Genomic DNA, 8,421 nt, shown 5'->3' on the forward strand with positions numbered 1-8,421 from the left:
GGAAGGATCATTATATAACTGGTGGGCAACAGAAGAAAAGAAGCATGAACCATCTGAGGTACATTCTAGTGCCTTTAATCTTTTCTCAGCTGATTGAGCCTGCAACAGTGCCATAGAAGGACTTCTAAGTACTATGTGTGTACTTGTTCCATGAGCAACATGGCCTGGGTTCGATTCATTGTCTCCTGATATCAATAGCTTTTCTCTTATAGACAATAACTATTATTTTGTTGGTTCAATTTTGTTGAATGCTTAGTAACAGATTGACCTTGAATACACAATAGAACTGACCAGTCTTTTTTGTGTTTAGGAGTACTGCAGGTAATCAACAAATGAATGAAAATTAGAATCTCCTAGTCTCGACGATTTGTTACGTCTGAGTTGCGGTCTAGGTTTAGACATTCTTACTGCAATATAATATTGTTTTCCAAAAGCAAGAGATAAACACTTTCTCAACTCAGACAAGCTCGGTTCGTTCTTCTTTAAATAATGCACAATACACCTTCTAATTACATATACCCTGTCTTTATAAAACAAGCTCGACGTCTTCTTGTATAAAGGCATTCTGGAAGGTTCTCTGCCCCGCAGTCCTTGCTCTATCGCAGGAGATTGATACGGATTCCTCATCAGTTTCCTTACATAATCAATGACCGAGTCTTTCGACAGTTCGTCATTATGGTCCGCCAAACAAGTCCTAGTGTCTGGAAGCATGGGTTGCTTGGTTGCCTCACTGTTTTTCATGTCTCTGATGTTGTTCAAGTTGGATTCATGTGGCTTTGATGACTCATTAGCTTACAGAACTTAGTGATAGCTTTGATAAACATAATTGGTATACTTTGATAGCTTCGATGTCACTCTCCAAATGGAAGTCACCTTCCAAATGGAATTTATTAATCCCCCGTGAGCTTAGGGGATCGACAGAGACTGTCTTCTCACCATGTGTCTGTCGATTCAATTTCGACATGCATTAAAGTCTACGAGTTGGTGAGTGAAAGGCGGTGCACAATTAATGTTGAACCATTGTGTACTTGTTCAGAATCTTTTGCTTCACCTTCGAATGACGCCATTTCTTTACTTCTTCCGTCTCTTGCATCTAAATGCAGCGGAAGGTGCTCAAAACACTTAAGTATAAAAGCCACAAACAGCAATGGCGGCGCACAACCAAGCGAACAGGAAGTCACAGCTTCTAAGCCGTGTTGTGATTTTCCATCCGGATTGGCTAATCAGATCGAACTTCCGGTTACGCAGGAGTGACACATTTGCATAAAGAACCTCACCAAAACTCGTGGATATATCCACGAGTGAAAATGATATGTTCACTGCGCCCGGTGAAGATATGATTTTTTAGTAAAAGGAGAAATAAATCCTGGTATTTCATCAGTATCTATATAATAATAAATATTAGTTATTGATTAGTCATGTAAGAAAATATGATAATCCCTTTAAAACATTGACAACGTACGGATTCTCAACCTCGGTTAATGCATTTCTCGTGCTCTGATTGGTTTATTCAATCTCGGTTATCAGCTCACAATGTATACCTTAGTTTGACCTTGTACGGCAAATAGGGAATTTCAGAAACGACGACGGCTACGACTACGACAACGCCACAAACCAATAATATCATTGGTTAAAAGAGCATAAATAATCGTGCTGCACGTGCTGCACGGATTTTGGCAAGTATGTTTGCGGTCCTCTGCATACCGACGACGTGAAATCACCAAATTTGAAGTTTTGACGGCAACGTAAGCATGCAACAGAAAATCCTTCATTCTCTATTTTAAATTTGAAAGCGCTCGTACCGATTTATTTTGAGGACATTTTGCCCACATTGTAGGACGTGAACGAGACTGAATAATCGCGAAAGACTTATGATAGAGCCAAGTTACATTTTGAGGTGACGTTTTCGTCGACCGTCGCCGTCGTAGATCTTAAATAGGGAGCTTACGAAACGAGGACGGCGACGGCAACGAGGACTTCATTTTAAAATACGAGTCCGCGTTATTCATATCACTACGAAACTATTTCATGTCGTTTCGCGTTAAAAATGTGTAATAACTGTCGAGGAATTAAACTGGTATGAGTGAGTTGGAAGCGTAGAGAGAGAACTGAAAATTCATCGTCATGTGCTAACGTCCTCCACAGAACCTTGAATTTTGTCATTTCACGTCGTCATTTAGGAGATGACGGCAAAGAAATGTACCAAAATGTAAAACGCTCGTGCAAAGCGTGCAGAGCCATTGTTTTTGCTCACTAAACCTATTGTTTTGTAGCGTCGTCGTTGCCGTCGGCGTCGTCGTTTCGTAATTCCCTAATAGGGACCTTAAGATCTACGACGGCGACGTCTACGAAAACGTCACCTCAAAATAGAACTTCGCTCTGGTAAAAGTCTTTCGCGATTATTCCATCTCGTTCACTTCGTGCAATATGGGCGAAGTATCCTAAAAATAAATTGGTGCGAGCGGTTTCAGACTGAAAATAGAAAATGAAAGATTCTCTCTTGCATGCTCGCGTTGTCGTCAAAACCTCAAATTTAGTGATTTCACGTCGTCGTCACGCAGAGAACCGCAAAAATATGAGCTAAAATCCGTGCTGCACGTGCAGCACGATTATTTATGCTCTTTTAACCAATGATATCATTGTTTTGTGGCGTTTTCGTCGACGTCGTCGTCGTAGATCTTAAGCTCCCTAATATTGCGCTAAGACGGTTGCTACGCTAAAATTATTTTCGCAGGATTCCGACGTTTAGAAGTACGCGAAAAGGTAAGGAATGTTTTTGTGATGAGCCTGCGTCTGTCTGACCACCAGGTATTACACAACATCGCGTGTTCACGAAGTTTTTTCGATTTTCTCGCTTTTTTCACTCGTATTTCGTACTTCCAAACTCTTGGAGATAAGGAATTTAATAAAGCAATTATTCCATTCGCGCTTGATGGATATTTAACAATTATTCCATGAGCGCGCGTTGGATATGATGGTAAATAGCCAACGAGGCGCATAGCGCCGAGTTGGCTACAATCATCTCATATCCAACAAGCCCGAGTGGAATAATTGTTTTATTAAACTCCTTAAACTACAAAAATTTGGAAGTACGAAATAAGAGCGTGAAAATCCGAGCGAAATGGAAAAAACTGATGAAGATGCGATAATGTGTAAGGCCCTGGCCAAAGTATCCAACAAAGTTGGATTCCACATGCAACATTGTTGGATGTAAATGTTGAGGTAATGGCAAAACACTCTCCAACATTGCTTGATGAAACATTCAAGTTCAAGTTGGCGCTAAATTTATAAGTATGGCGCTAACACTGAAACGAAAATCGCTCGTAGCGTGTGTGCTACTGGAGCTGTTTGAGGACGGAAATGATGGATTCAAACGAGCTGAAACCAAAAATGGTTAAGAGAACGTGTAGAAAAGGGTATTTTTACTGCAAGATACACCCGCGCTTAGGAGATAACGAGAGTGAGCTCGAATCAATTTGCAAAAATTATTGTAAACGCTATTGAACCAGAAATCTCCAAACAGAGCGAAAGTGATTAAGGGGAGTAAAAGTGTCCCAAAGACGTGGCCTTGCTTCATATTCGCTGATCAAGGTTTCTGGCTGTTGATCCTTGTCCGCCATCTTTGTTGCAAATAATGCTAGAAGCCTTGGCTTGAAAATAAAATAGCGATTCGTAATTGGCTAGCAGCGCGAACGTGACTCGATTCAAGACACAACTTTTTTGGAAGAGCGGCAAAACACTGCAACATTGTTGCCTCGAGCAGAATTGTTGGTCGCAATGGCCGTTTTTATACTAGAGACGCATAATTCGTCTGGGACGAACTTGGGCAAACATTTTTTCTGCGTCTGTTAAATTCATCTAGTATAAAGACGGCCACAAGACGCATTATGCGTCTGGACGAAGAATCTATTTTAGTGCGTCTTCGAAGACGCACTAAACTGGAAAGTTCGTTCAGACGCATTATGCGTCTAGTGCCCGTCTTTATACTAGACGAATTTAACAGACGCAGAACAAATCTTTGCCCAAGTTCGTCCAAGACGAATTATGCATCTCATATAGTTCGTCCCGTCTTTACACCAGACGGATAACATAAGAGACGCATGATTCGTCTGGACGGATTATGCGTCTCTAGTATAAAAACGGCCAATGTTTGATCAAAAGCAAACTCCATCCAACACTTCATCGAACAAAAAATGTTGGACGAACATCATCCAACATGGGTGGCCAAACGGTCGAACAATGTTGGATCGAGCAAAGTTGGAGGGTTGAATCCAACTTTGTTCGATAGTTTGGCCACGGCTTAATACCTGTTCAGGTCAGAGAGACGTAGGCTCGCCACAAAAACATTTCTCAGTTGACTTTTCCCGTACTTCTAAACGTCGGAATTGATCCAAACTTTCCACAAAAAAACATTTTTCTTTTTTGGCTTTATGCAGAGAGAATTTTCGCTTTCCGCCGAAAAAAAATTTAGTTTAGCAACATTTAGCGCAATCATTTACCATATAAGGTCAAACTAAGGTACACGAGCTGATAACCGAGATTGAGTGAAACAACCAGAGCACGCGAAATGCATTATCCGATGTTGACAATTTAATAAGATTGGTTATAGCCAACGAGGCGCGCTGCGCCGAGTTGGCTATTTGTAGGGAGTTTAAGATCTACGACGCGACGGCAACGAAAAGGTCACAAATTTTGCATATTTAATGAGCAAAAACAATAGCGTTGCACGCTGTGGACGTGCATTTTTCATTTTCGTACATTTCTTTCACGTTTTCGGCAAATCTACGACGTGAAATGACCAATTCTCAAGTTTTAAGGAAAACGTGAACAAAAGGCAGCGAATTTGAATTTTCTGTCGTAGATTCAATACCGCACCTCCTAATTCAGTTCCTGGAGAGTTACACTAGTTTTTAGAAGTTCGACAAGCCAACATAAGGACGAAAAAGATTAATAAACCTGAACTTTCAATTTTAAATGACGTTTTCGTTACCGTCGCGTCGCAGATTTTAAACTCCCACCATCTCAGTATCCAACGCGCGGTCATGGAATAACTGTTAAATATTCCAACGCAAATGAACACACGAAGTAGCATGCTTATTAGAAACAACCCAAGAAAACAGAGAATTCACGGAAGATTTTGAAGAACGACACAACAGGCACTACTGCTTTTAATGATATGGAGTAACCGGCCTTCTTTTTTTCCTCAACGCGCGAGCGGGAAGAATTCTGCTAATCCTGCAAAGTGATTAGCTCTGGCAGCGGGTGGAGTTTTTCTTTATTTTTTATTTATTTATTCATTTATTTATTAATTACAATTTATGGCATGCACAAAAACAGAGGCCAAGGGATGAAATGCAAAAGAATCAAAGACTCCATGTTAAAGCAGATCACCCGCCAACCCAAGCGGAAGCTTGTGTGATCATAGGGTTCACACACAATCTGTTTGTGTAACCGTTTCTAATTTTATAATAAATGTATTGGACTCACCGTTTGCTTCTTCTGTAGCGATATATCGATGAACATGTGGACGAACCAATGCTAAATAAACGTTGTGTTACCTCACCTGCAGTGTACTGTCGTTCTTTTTCCTCAGAAGTGGTATTTTGAGCGGCAATTTTGAACATTTCGAGTTCGCTGCTTACGGTGCCTCTTAATAGACGGACAAGGGTGGAAGGAAATTTATTAAACGGTTCCAGCGCTGGGCGATGTTTCCCCAGAAAATCGCATCGCTCAGTTTTCAAACTTCGCAGGAAAATGGCCGAAAGATTCACGCCTCTTCTCGTACTCCTCGATTGAAATTCCATGAAAACGGTCCAGAGCTAGCCCTCGAAGAAAATTGATTATTTTCGAGGGCTAGCTCCGGGCCGCACGTAAGGTAATACAACGTTTATTTAGCATTGGTCCATCCACATCAATACAGAAGAAGCAAAACGGTGAATCCAATACATTTAATACAAAATTACAAACGGTTACACAAACAGATTGTGTGGATCTTTGGTGTGTGATAAGCCGGGCGTTAGGACCAAGAAAAGATTTTTTGAAGCCTGCTAAATGTTTTTAAAAGTAAACAGTGTTGCTTTACAAACTAATAAATACTATGCGACCTGCCGCCTTGGGCCCTACTCGAGTTTTTCCCTATACGGACCTCCCGGCCGGTGAATAACATACATTTAAAAATTATCCAGCGAAATCGCGGGGAATATCGCTTGATACTTAGCCGATGAGGCCGTAAGCCGCAAGAGGCTGCGTCTGTCTGACCACAAGGTATTACACAACATCTTATCAGTTCTCATCAAGTTTTTTCGCTTTTTTCACTCGTATTTCGTACTTCCAAATTTTTGGGGTTTAAGGAATTTAATAAAACAATTATTCCATTCGCGCTTGGACTTATGGGGTATTTACATGAGACAGGGACGAACTCAGACCGGAATGAACTTGTGCCGGTACAAAATTCTTGTCACCCCGTTTACATGAAACCAAGACGAGATGCTTGGTGCCTGGTTTCGGGATGAAATGATATGTTTTGTCTAATAAATGTATGGCTGACCCAAAAGTATACAGGCTTGAAATTTCTTGACCCGGTTTGAGATTTGTTGTCATCAATCTTGTTGCCAGAGGCTGCGATCCTTTTGGTCAGCACCAAGGATACTAACGTGCGTTTCCCGTTCGCTGGATAAGGGTAACGCAGGCCCTAGGAACGAGATTGTGCTGTCATTTAAGAGGCTCGAAAGGGTTCTCAGCTGAGCGCGCGCGCGTAAGCCACACACGCAACTCGTAAGCTGTTTGCGTCATCTCGCGATTCAAATGGGTCACCAGAAATAAACAAATACCTCTAATTTCGCTCGCCTTTCTCCTAATTCCTATATACATGGAATATAAATAGACATCTCCTATTCACGGAACCTACGAAAATTCTACACAAACGGTTTAATAGTCACTTAAATCCGTTTGTGTTGGCCTGTAGCTCTACTCGCGCGCGGACTCGAATGAGCGGGGTGACGCATGCGTAACTGCTGATCTTGTAACCCCCGATGTGTAACCCCCTAATTTTTTCTGATTTTCCAACTCTCTGCTTCCAGACGGTGAATTTTTTTTCATTTTTCGCATGTTAGCTTAGATTCATTTAAACCGTTTGTCTTTCAAATTTAAAAAAATTCTGTTGGTGAAAAAAAAAATTAGAGACAAATTTCAAAAAAACTTATATTTCTGAAAAACTGACCTACAGATTTTGTTGAATTTTAAGTATTGTAGAGAGTATTTCTAACATTATCTGGTAGCGCTGAATGGGGAAATTTTACCGTCCCGTTTCTTCAAAAAAGACCACATATGTTGATTTTAGGGCTCAAAGAAATGCCTAACATCGTTGCCATGGTAACATAATTTTCGAGGAAAATATAACATGAGATATTTACAATGTACTTAATACCATAAAAAGAAATGTATGGAGCCCGGATACGAACTCATGCTGGTATCACAGCGGATTTGGACCCACCCCTTATTTAACTGTTTATCTATACCGAGTTGGATTTTGGATCGGGAAAACTTGAGGAAAAGAACTCAGATCAGTTAATTTGTTGCTTAAAAGCATTCGCGGCGGCATTTCGCATAACAGTATGCAGGGGCGACAGGGGCCCGTTTCTCGAAAGTCCCGAAACTTTACGGGCCATTTTCGGGTGTCACAATTCCCGTTGTATCTCAAGAATGGAGAGGATTTAAGTCATCAAACTTCACAGACATGTTTCTTTTAGTTGGCTTGAAAACATGTTAAAAGGTCGGCTTTCCAAAACAAGCGTTCGGCAGTTTCACAAATGGCTTTTCGGGACTTTGGAGAAACGGGCTCCAGATGCGAATTTTAATTGCTTAATTAACTCCTTTCTTACAGAAGCTTAAATAACGCACTTGGAATTCATAGAATTGTCGTATTATCTTTTTAATAAGGAAAAAAAAAAGCAAAGTCAGACTTAAACTTCAGTTAAAGTTGTTGAAAGCACGTGTTGAGGCTTTTTCGTAAAGCATTGCTTTTTCTTCCATTTTATAGTTTGAATGGGCAGAGGTGCCACTTTTTGAAGAGACACCTCTTGGTTGGAAGACTCGTTCTTAGACGTTTACCCTATTACAAGGATTCAGAATATTTTTCCTTTTTTATAACAAAACTTGTGAAGTCATGAGTTCTCGTATTAATTTCCAACAAGGAGAAAAAGCGAACTTAGACTTAAGTTTCAGCAAAAGTTGTTTAAAGCACGCGCTGCGGCATTTCGTAAAGTCGATGAAAAGTTTAACTCTGTCTCTGAAAGATTTGTTCTTTCAAAGTTCTTTTGCTTTCAAAAGAACAGTTCTCGATGTTTACTCTAACAGATTTACTTTGAGGTGAGAAAGAGATGGGAAAGAATTCTGCGGTTACATAAATAGAACAATTGCTAT

This window comes from Montipora foliosa, chromosome 5, assembly GCF_036669935.1.
Source record: "Montipora foliosa isolate CH-2021 chromosome 5, ASM3666993v2, whole genome shotgun sequence".
In the NCBI taxonomy this organism is placed as follows: domain Eukaryota; kingdom Metazoa; phylum Cnidaria; class Anthozoa; order Scleractinia; family Acroporidae; genus Montipora; species Montipora foliosa.